The 11797-nt window shown below is 31.2% G+C and overlaps 1 non-coding gene across 1 annotated transcript; it reads left to right on the top strand.

Annotated features, from left to right (window-relative positions):
- Positions 1-494: 494 nt before the first annotated feature.
- Positions 495-6321, top strand: LOC103861159. Its single transcript, XR_004456826.1, has 3 exons — positions 495-5054; positions 5441-5998; positions 6082-6321. It is a non-coding gene; the product is annotated as an uncharacterized LOC103861159 (transcript).
- Positions 6322-11797: the final 5476 nt, after the last annotated feature.

Here is an 11797-nt window from a genome sequence, read left to right as displayed (position 1 = left end):
CCTACCTACTTTTTAACAAATACTGAAAAGTATGTTTACTTAGGGGGCGACTGGTTTTCCCGCTACCACCCGCAAACGCAGCTTTTGCGGTTGGTAGCGGTTGTCAGCGGTTTGCAACAATCACTCAAATCGCTCTAAACCGCTCCAAACCGTTTCGAATCTCATAAATTCAAAAGCTGGCTCCAGCTAGCGTTTGCGGTTGCGGGCGGTTGCGGAAAGGTAAAAAAAATTTCTTTTAAAAAAAAAAGTATATATACAAAAATAAAAATATTTAATAAAAATTTTAAAATTGAAATTATGAAAATATTAAAATATATCTATTATATTTTAATTAATATTATAAAATTTTATAATAAAAACAATTTTAATAAATTTTCAAAAATTAAAATTATAACTTTCTAAATATAAATTTTATAGTTATTATAATTTTATGATTTTTGATATTTTTATAATTATATTAAATGTAAATATTGTTAATTTATTATTTGACTGTTACCGCATTTGGTAGTTAACCAGTCATAAGTCACCCGCAAACACACCAATTTTTAACCGCAGTACCAGTCGTACAAATCTCTTAAAACCGCTAGAAACCGCAACCGCCCGCATCCACAAACTCCCGCAACCGCAACCGCTGCGTTTGAACCAGTCAGGCCCTTAGTGTTCTTTGGCAATAGTACATGACTTTTCTTTGATAAATAAATTACGTGACTTTTCTAATAATTTTATTTTTTTCAAAATATTAGTATTTATATATTTATGCATTAATATAGAAAAGATAAAGAAAAAGATCAATGGATTAATAATAACTATAATTTTTATATCATTTAAATTAAAATTCTTAAATTACAAAATATCTCATATTAGTAAAAAAATTCTTAATTTAAAATTTTAAAGAATTTTTTAATTAAAATAGCTCATATTAAACTAAAACATAAATATAATATAGGAATGTATTTCTCGAAATTTAGAACCATAATTGCAGGCATATGCATACTGAAGGCTCTTCAACCCTCCAAAACATAGATTTTATTTTCACTCTACAAATCCAAAAGTATATTGTAAAATAGATCTTCGACAATATAGTAAATCAAAAGTCTTGAACTCAATTGCTTTAAAATCAAAATGAAGTGACTGGAATCATCTAATATAAATATATATACACACACACACATATATATATATAAGCAATGAAGATATAATAAATTCATTTACTATTCACATGATGTAATATAAGTTTCTCAAAAATCAAATTAAACTTTCATTGATTTGAATGGTTTCAAATTAATTTGCAACAGAGTTAAAAACGGCCATTAGTGAGGTAGGAAAGCTTTTTTGGAAGTATTATTTAGGTTTCAGAAATGGATATGAATGATGAAGGGGAAGAAAAGCAAGGCTCATCTATTTTAAAGTGATTGATTTGCCAATGGTAATTAAAGTGATGATCAATCAAATATCTCAAGGTTTCCATATACAATTAATACTAACACACAAATATATAATGGTATAAATTAGCAAGGAAACAATATATCTTTGTATACTGATATTCCTTTTTTCATCTTATAAAATATATTTAAAAGCACCCATCGACAATAGAATATACACAAATAAAGACATTCTAATAAATTTAGCTGGATCACAATAAGATATATAATCTTGACCAACGTAAACATACTTGTATATAGTCATTGAAATGCAATGTTGTTAATCATGAATTAGCTTGACCAACTAAGTTATATATAGGCATTGCAGGTTCAGCTTGTTAAAAATCCAATTTTGTAACTCGAATAAGTATAGTGCAAGGTTGTTCGACTATCAAGTATTCAATTTTCTACAAAGGAACGGTTGTTCAGATTTACTTTCAGGCTTTAAGAACAACTATCTGAGTTTACAAACGCTTAAAATAGTCTTCTTTGCTGACGTAATTGGTAATAAGAGGTTGAATGTTACATTAGTTTCTTTTGTCCGAGTTGTTAGTGAAATAATCTTGTTTTCATACTAACATGTTATCAGAGGAAGACATTTCACATTTTCAGTGACTTTTGTTCATTTGATTTCTATCGAGGAAGATGTTACTCAGGTGGTATGAAAAAAAAACACTGATAATATAATTAAAGTGAGTCAAAATATTGTGATACTATAATGAAAGTGGGTCACGAATTGTTTTATGGAGAAATTACATGTTTACCACTTTCTTACTATCACTTTTCATTTTTACCACCGTTAAAGGAACATTTACAAAAATACATTCTTCTTACTATCATTGTTCTTTATATATATCATAAATAAAAATACAAAAATATAAAGTAATTTTTTAATTTTTTTCGAATTATACTATTTCGAAATTCAAACCCTAACCCCTCAAAACTCAACTCTAAACCCTAAACCATCAATCCTAAACCATATTTTATTTTTGAAATATGAAATCTAAACCTTAAACCGTCAATCTTAAACCCTATTTTTTTTGGAAATACGAACCCTAAACCCTGAAACATCAACTCTAAATTCTAAAGCCCGAAACATCAATTCTAAATCCTAAAACATCAACTCTAAACACTAAACCCTAAACTTTAAATCTAAACCCTAAACACTAAACCCTAAACGAAACAAGTGTTCATCACTTTCAGAGGTCAAACTCACAGAGAAGGCCTTGTGAGTTTTCTTACAGATAAATTAGGGACGAGCGGTATCAACAAGACGAGAGGGTATCCGATCACAATAGTTTTCCGACGAATCAGAGAGTCAGGTGTTGCAATCGTCTTCTTCTCAGCCAAGCCAAGTACCCCGAGTCATGCTGGTGCTTAGACGAGCTCGTTGAGATCAAGAAGCAAATGGAGATAGGATCTATTATCCCTTTTCCAGTATTCTACAAAGTGAGAGCTGAGTCCGTCAAGAAACAGACTGGTTGGTTCGGCCATGCTCTCCTCAGAACTGAGGATCTTGTTCGCAAGAAAGTTGATCGCGGAAGCAACAAGTCAATTCTTGAAGCAGAGTTAAAGATCTGGGAGTGGGAGAGGAGGCAAGCCATAGTGTCTGTTGGAGGAAGAATGGGGTTTCCTTATAAACATAGCTCTGATGAGGTTTTCCTAAGTGAACTTGTCGTCAAAGTTAAGGAACTAAGGGAATCAGCATGGGTTGGTTTTGAGGTACGTATGTGAAGAAAATATTAATAGAAAAAGTAAAAATTAGAAAGGGAAGGTAGTACCTAGGAAGAACGATTCTTTATAAAAAAAAAACCCATCAAACTTATTCTGAGGTACTCATCTCCAAGTGTTAGCTTTTTACAGCTACATCTTATTAGAAAACATTAATTTTAATTGCATAACAAATTACACTTACAAATATTAATAAACTTATATTTAGGTACTCATTTAGAGAGACTTGCTACTAAAGATGTTCTAAGAGCACGATTAATGCAAGTTTCTTAGTTAGTTTTTACTATTAAAATATAAAAAAATAATTACAAATATGAAAGAGAAATAAAATATGTCTCTTATTTAAGAGATATAAGAGACATCTCTTAACTTAGTCTCTAATTTTCTTCCACGTATCTTTTTATGAATGATTTATTTTATTTTATTAAAATAAATTTTAATTATAGAATTATTTTATTAATAAAATTTATTTAATAGACTCTATTGTGGGTATATACCATTGATCATGTTCTAATAGACACAATTTCTTCTCCAAAAAATATTCAGATTGTTATAGAGAAACCTATGATGCATCCCGAGGAGGCAGTGATGTCGTTATTACAAGCTTTAAACCTTAGCAAGTTAGCATATCATCGGACATTAAAGATCTTATTACGAAGCCGTTCATTCATATCAATGGTTCCCTGAGCACTGATCATCTGGTGTTTCTCGACCTGAACTCTATTAAGAACCCTCTCCTGGCTCAGACACTATTCAAGCCGGGTCAAGCTGGAAATATTCTCTTGGTGCTGCTTGGTTTTCTAGAATACTACAATGTGGAAGTCACTAGTAAGTTTCTTGCATGTCACGCAACGATCACTCTTTTACATGTATCCTTTTATTCCTTAATTTCGTTCAACTGACGAATTGCTCAATTGTGGTAGGTTTTTTTCGGGTTTGGATCCCTCGGGTCCTAGATATTTGGATCGAACTAGGTACTTAGACTTTTTTTATTTGGATTTGAATTGGTTTTTATCGGGTTCGGATTTGGGTTTATAATTTCAATACCCGTAACTTTTTGGATATATATCGGGATAATGTATTTAGGACAAAAACTGAATCCGAAAAACTAAAAAAAAAAGAATACTCAAAGACCGAAATACACTCGAAGAACCAAAAAAAAAACCCGAAATCTGACTCGAAAAATCAAAATACCTGAAATATTACTCAAAAATCCCAATTATATTTTTTTAAGTCAAAAATTTTATCCGAAACTATAACCGAAAACCCGAACTTGAAACTTAAAAAAAATATCTGAAATATCAAAAAATGACAAAACACCCAAATTTACCTAATATGTACAAAAAATTTCTCGTATTTCGGATACCCCGGGTCTCAAATAGGATCTGGATCCGAACCGAGATCCGCAGATCTAAAGAAAAAAGACCTAACAAGTATTTTAGTATGAACCCAGAACTGGACCCGAACTTGTATTTGGATCGGTTCGGTTTAGATTTTCGGGTCCGGGTTAGGCCTAGTTAAGGAATGAGATTTTGAAGGTGAAATTTAAATTTTTAAAACATAAAAAAAAATTAAAAAAGAAATAATCTTATAAGAATTTTTGAATTTCCAAAAAAAAAAAAATTGGAAAAAATGTCTATCATAAAGAATTTCTCATTATCTAATGTATTTATCCTTTTTTGTCACATTATTCAAATATATTTATAATTTCTTAAATTCCTAATTAAACTTAGAGAAAAGGAAGAATCAATTGGTGTTGAGAAGAAAAAAAAAAATCAAAACGGCACCGTGGAGAGAGGATGATTTCTAGAACTTTCTTTAAATGTCTCTTCTACGTGAAAGACGATTGAAAGACAGTCTCTCACGGATTCACCTTCTTCCTCGTTGTCTCCCAACTCTCAGGTAACTTTTAGGGTTTTATTTGTTTATTAGATCTGAAATGTCTTTCATTGTAGAAGTAACGTACTCTATGCAAAGAACCAGTGATTCTTTACTCTCATGCTGTCTTGGGTAATCTAAAAGTAACCGACTTTATGCAAAATTCGAACTTTATGCAAAGAACCAGTGATTCTTTACTATCATGCTGTGTTGTGTAGTCTAAAAAGTAACCGACTTTATTCAAAGAACCAACTTGAAATTATGTTTCGGCTTTGCTAGTTTCGTTAGTGATTGTCTACTCGCGACTTTTTTTTCCTCGGAAAGTTACAACCTTTATACAAATGTCGACCTTGAAACCTGGTTTTGGCTTGCTAATTATTGAGTTTGGCTTGTCAAATCGTTTGGTCCAGGTGCAATGGCAAGCAAGTTTCCCGGAATGGAGAATGAAATACTCGAGGTCTTCCCCAAACTTGATGAGATTCCACCTGGAATTGCAATAAAGTTTGAAGAAATGATTCGATGCTTTCTACAGACTAAAAGCAAGAATCCTACACTCAAGCAGTTTAGAGTTTATAAACACCTCCGAGAGGTCTATGATGATGAAGGCAAGCTTGTCTGTTTCTTTAAGACTTCCAGAGATGCAAAGAAAGAAGCAGCAGTGTACATTCTGGATCATCCACTTTCTGGACACCGTTCCGGTTCTTCCGAACTAATAGGCTTTGGTGGTGCCACACCCACAGTCTTCATCAGGACACAGGATGCTTCCGGGTGTTTGGTATCGTTCGTGGAGAATGATGGCGTGGTTGGTGATGATCAACACTCTTCCTCAAGAGATCATTAAGCTGTCCATTTTCCATCTGCGCTTCGGAAATGCAGACTGTCACGACAGGAACACGGTCACGAAGATTGATGATCAACGTGTGCACCGTCTGACTCCGGTTGATCATGAGGAGTGTTTCACAGTTACTGTAAGCTTGTTTCTAATTCCTTAGTCCCCATCTTAATTAATCTTAATCATGATAGTGACAATTTTGTTTTGGTCTTTGTGCAGTATGCTATGCGAAGACTGTGGTGGACTGTGAGGAAGGAGGCGAAAGAAGCTTATACTGATGAAGTGGTGGGTTACGTGCAAGGGCTCGACGTTGATGTAGACATTGCATTCTTGAAGAGATGCGGTTGGGAAGTACCACGGGAGGTCTCGGTTCCATACAAGATATTTACTCATTTTCTGAAGAAAGGGGTCGAGTTTAAACTCACTGCAGATCATATGGCGGTTCTTGTCCAGAATATTCACAAGTCTACCGCATTTAACCTTAGCAACATGCTAGGTGATATGACGCTAGAAGATGAGATCTTTGTGCAAAAATCACATGAGAAGATTGAAGCCCGACTCAGACAATATTCTGAGAGGTTCCTCTGAGCTGGACAACTAGAAACGTACACGTAAGTAATTTCAGTTGAGATTTTATCGTTTTTCACTTTAAAAACATGCTTATCTGTTTGAATAAATTAAATTCGAAATCAGTCTAGTGCTTATCTGTTGGGACTTGTCGTTGTTATCTCCATGCATTATATTCTCTGATGTTGATGCCCTTACCTCATATATTCTCTGATATTGATGTTGTCATAATGATACTTAATTCATATTTGCGATTTTTGCTCACATCTCTCTTCTAAATTCGCACCTTGATTATTCTTTTGTCTTACATTCGTAGGCATCTGTTGAAGAGAGGAGCAGTGCGAGGTCAGAGAGAGAGAGAGATAGAGTATCAGTTGTTGATCAACTAGTAGCAGAGCAGTTGAGACTCCATCGATTTCTGTTGACAACTTTAAAACAGTTTACATTTTTCTTTAGGATTAAGCTACGACAGAGAACATATTTCTTTAGTATTGCTTTTTCTTGAGTTTTGCTGAGCTCAAAGGATACTCAGAGCCGTGCCTGCTTTATAAGAAAAGAAACATTGGCTTAGGGCATCGTTTTAAATTTAAAACACTTAATAATATGTATTTAGTTAGTTACTAATCTTAACTAATATAATAATTTATATGGGATTAAGTTTAAGATTACTAAAAAATAGGATATGATAGAAAAAATAAGTTTATTAGTCCATTACTAGTTTTACTAATTAAATTAATCAATACCATTAAAAGAGGATCATTCCTTTAATGAAAATTATACTTTTTTCAAAAATATCCTTATTTCTACAAAGGATTAATTAAATTCATTAATGGCATTTAGGTCTTTTGGTTTTGGACCTACAAATACACCTAAATAGATCTATTAATAATGGGCCTATATATATTTAAAAGATATATTAACCTTAAATTTAATATAAGTATAAATATATTATGAAACATAAATAAATTAACAAACATGAAAATATTATTTTCTTAAATATATGTATCAATATTCAAAATAGATCATTTGAATATTATACAGATTTTCAATACAAACCAAATCATATATCCTATACCATATATCATAATCATATACATATCTGAATATCATTTTTCCATGTATAATGTCATTTTATACATAATATTAATATGGTAATTACGAGTGTATAAGAATATTTTAAAAATTATATTAAAATCAAATTTTAAATCTAAAATAAAAACACAAACTTATAATAGGTTATTAATAACGAAAATAAACTAACATTGTCATATCAAAAAGTTTTCTTTTATTATCATTTTTATACGGATAATATAATAAAATTTCATCAAATTCTAAGGAATCACTAATTTATGTAATATTAAAAAAATATGAGTAATTTAATCAATTTTTTTTAAAAAAATACTATCAAATATTTTGTGTTTTATCGGATCAATGGTATCAGATTGAAGGTTAATAGTGAGTTTTTAGGTTTTTATCGGGTTACTTTTAATTAACGAAATTTTCATTAAATCCAAACCGGATTATATACAATGTATCGGATCTATAAATTCGACCATGAATCTAGATCGGATATGAAAACAAATCTTAAAACTCGAAAATTATTATAGAACAACTGACATATTTCGAACAAATACCATATTTTGAAAAGAAAAAAAAAACAAATGATAAAAACCTAAAAACTCAATTGTTATGGTTCAAAACAAAAAAAAATAATGATAGTTTGTAAATCAGTTTTCGATCAATAAATGAAAAAAAAAACAAACCCGCGTTTTTTAGGTGCTGATCAAAATCTAGTAAAATACTTAAAAGAGTTTAAGAAAATTGTTAATCTTACAAAAGGAATCCAGCAAAATAGGGTAGAGTTTGAATGTTACCAACTTATAGTCTTCTTCGACTCACCATCACTTTCAGAAATTAAAGACTTCTTATTAACAAAGCTTTTCATCTCACTTTTCCTCACAAATCATTATAAGATAATTCTTCTTCTTTCTAAACACTTTGTTATTTACTTGAATGACTTTGTTACCTACTTGAATAATTTACATCTGTTTTGGTAAATTGTGAATAACTATCATAATTTTATATGTTGATATAAATATGTCATCAAATAAAAGACATCAATCTGATGGATCAAAAAATGGGAAGATACAAAATCTCAAAAGAATAGTTTATAAGAAAATCTGAAACTGTTGATAGTTCTGTCGAAAATAATGATGAAAAAAATGCAATTGAAAGAGAACACCTAAAAACATTGATCTAGAAAGTTTTATCAAAAAAAATTGTAGTGAAGAAAAATTATGTTTTAGAATTATTAGTCGGATTGTTTGTGGTTTGATTTGAAATTTAAATTAAAAAATACGGTTTTGGGTATAGAGTCCTCAACGTTGATGATTGAGTTTTTTTTTTTGTTTTTTTACGTCGAAAGTCCATTCAGATATCAAAAGTTTATGCTTAATTAAGATGAAGCCATTTTGATAACCGAACCTAATCATTTTTTGACCAAATACTAAAATTCTGAATATTCACCGATAACAGTTTATAACTTGAATTATTGTAATATTTTGAAATTAATAAAACGAACTTATTTATTAGAATTTTAAACATAACTTGTGCTTTAAACCAAGGATGCATTCGACACAAAACTTGTTTTCCACAAATTTAATGTCATTAAAAAATGTGTCATAAGAAATAATATAAAAACGATTAGCTATTTATTGATAGTAAATTTGGTACAGAGACCAGAGTATGTCTAGAACAACTCAGATGATTAGAGTGTTGTTCTAGACGTCTTTTATTTATTATAACCATACTAAAATTTATCGGATTTGAGCTTAGTTTTATAAGCTCCCAAAAATTAGACTTTTCAGGCTAAGTTCACTTGAGCTTTAGCTATTTTGGGTCTAAGCCCGTTTCGGCTATGTTCTGCCCGAAAACCTAAAATTTTATATTTTAGCTTAAATATTATTGTTTTTGCAATCAAAACTATTATTAGTATTGATATATTATTTTAATATTTTTATCCAACTCTAATAAATCAAATATAAAGTTGTTAATGCATTTTATTGTTTGATCATTACAAGTGTCACATTTTAAATTTTGTAAATGTACCTTCTTCTTTCACGTACAACATATTTTTTTTTCAATATACAAAATATGAAACGTTTGACCATGTTTATCATAAATTTTGTTCTCTAATATGTTTAGTTTTAATTTATATTTTATTATTTAAATTTTATTAAATTTGGTTTATTTATAATATATTTTAAAAGCATCCGAAAAAGTAAAACAGTTTTGATAAAGAAAAAAAGTTTAATGTCATTTTATATTCACATGTATTATAACGATGGAAGTGACAATAACAAATTATTTTTCAAAAAGCCCAGAAAAATACGAAAAGCCCTATAGCACTATAAGGACCGGGCCGAGTTTTGAATTCTAGGCCCAAAATATTTCTGGACTCGGCCGAGCCGAGCTCAAATATTTACGAGTTTATCGGGTTTGGATAGGGCAGGGCTGGAACAGCTCGAATTGACACCCCTATATAGAGTTTACCTAAACATATTTATATATCGTCTAATTTATACTTTGACCATCATTATCCATATGAACCCGATTGAGTGTTCTATTTCTTGCATGCTTTGACATGGGCCAGATTTTACAGGAAATTGTGTTTTCCGGTTTTACGGGAAATTTGGTTTTTCAGTTTTGACGAAAAATTATGTTTTTATGATTTTAGCGGAAAAATGCGTTTTTACGGTTTTGGCAGGAAAATGCATTTTTCCGGTTTCGGCATGAAATTGCATTTCTGATTTTTGCGAGAAATTAAGTTTTTCTCGATTTGGCAGAAATTGCATTTTCCGGTTTTGATGGTAAAATTGTTTTTCCGGTTTTGACGGAAAATTTGTTTTTCCGGTTTTGACGAAAAATACGTTTTTCTGATTTTAGCGGGAAATTGCGTTTTTACGGTTTTGACAGGAAATTGGAGAAATTGCGTTTTTCAGTTTTGACGGCACATTGTGTTTTTCCGGTTTTGGCAGAAAAATTTGTTTTGTGATTTTGACGGAATTTTTTTTTTTTAAGTGAAGTCTCACCCTAAACTCAGATGCTTTGTGAAGACTCACCTTCATTTGTTTGGCTGAGAATCTGAGGTAAGGAAAACTATCTCATTGAGATTAAGTATGTTTAAAAGATTTGAAAAAAAAAACACCTTAATGTTATATGGTATTAACATATGAGTTAAGTTATCCATCAGAGCTGCTTGAGCTAGGGTTCTGTACGTAGCAGAGAACGGCATTGTTATTCCAGGCACCACACAAAGTGACTAGAGTCTTATGTTACACTACTGGGACATATGAATATCACTAATTACTTGATTGTTTTTAAGATTCCTGGGCAGTGATAATATGCATAAATTAAAGTAGACAGTTTTTTCACTACTCGAGGTTTATAAGGCTAACTTTTGGATTGTTGCTGTTGAAATGCGTCTCCTGCTCATGGTTTCCTTTAATAAGTTGGTGCCTGTTGACTCCCGTTCCATGTCTTGTAGCTGCATTATATTTTGTTACTTGATATCATTATATATATATATATATATATATATATATAAATACACACATATGTTGATGTAGTCCACACCTTATCTACGTAAATATCGCTTCATAAATTCTTAGAGCACATGCCTTTTCTGGTATCTGAAAGTTTGAAAGACACCTATCCACTTGTTGATTACTACTGTGAGCATATAGTTATAAGCTTATTTGACTCTCTTATAAGAGCATGTCAGTTTTTGTGCTCATGGTGCGTTCATTAAGCAGCGTTAGAACTATTGTACCCAGGACTGATGCAGGGCAGAAGCATCACCTGTTCTCTTTACGTGTGTCAAATCTGCTTGTGCTGCTTTTGCAACAGTACACAGGGATAAACTGAAATCTAATATCACGTCAGCACGGTGGGGAGGTGAGCATTATTTTCTTTTCGCTGATGTATGAAGTTAACTGATAAGCATTCAGAACAGTTCATGATCTCCTTGGTATTTTGTAGGACGCAGGGATCAAAGGCTCAGAAGTGGAAACTTATTATCCCAAATCTTCCTTTCAAGGTTGTGATAACCTGGGATGTTAAAACTTTTTGTAGTTATTTTTTGTATGAGATCTGATCATCTTTTACTGACTCGGTAAATTTGAATGCGGTCACTGGCAGTGGTCCGAATTTTTTGTCCAAAATTTATATTGTTTTAAAACTAGGATAGACAACAATAAAATTGTTACACACATTTAAATATTACAGCAACACTAATTAATGGTTTGGTAAATTTGTTCCATAACCTCCAAAATTTCTAAAATATTGTTCAAATGAATTTTGTATAACC

This window comes from Brassica rapa, chromosome A01, assembly GCF_000309985.2.
Source record: "Brassica rapa cultivar Chiifu-401-42 chromosome A01, CAAS_Brap_v3.01, whole genome shotgun sequence".
In the NCBI taxonomy this organism is placed as follows: Eukaryota; Viridiplantae; Streptophyta; class Magnoliopsida; order Brassicales; family Brassicaceae; genus Brassica; species Brassica rapa.
The sequence above is the reverse complement of the archived record's forward strand: the minus strand, read 5'-3'. Positions and strand labels throughout refer to the sequence as shown.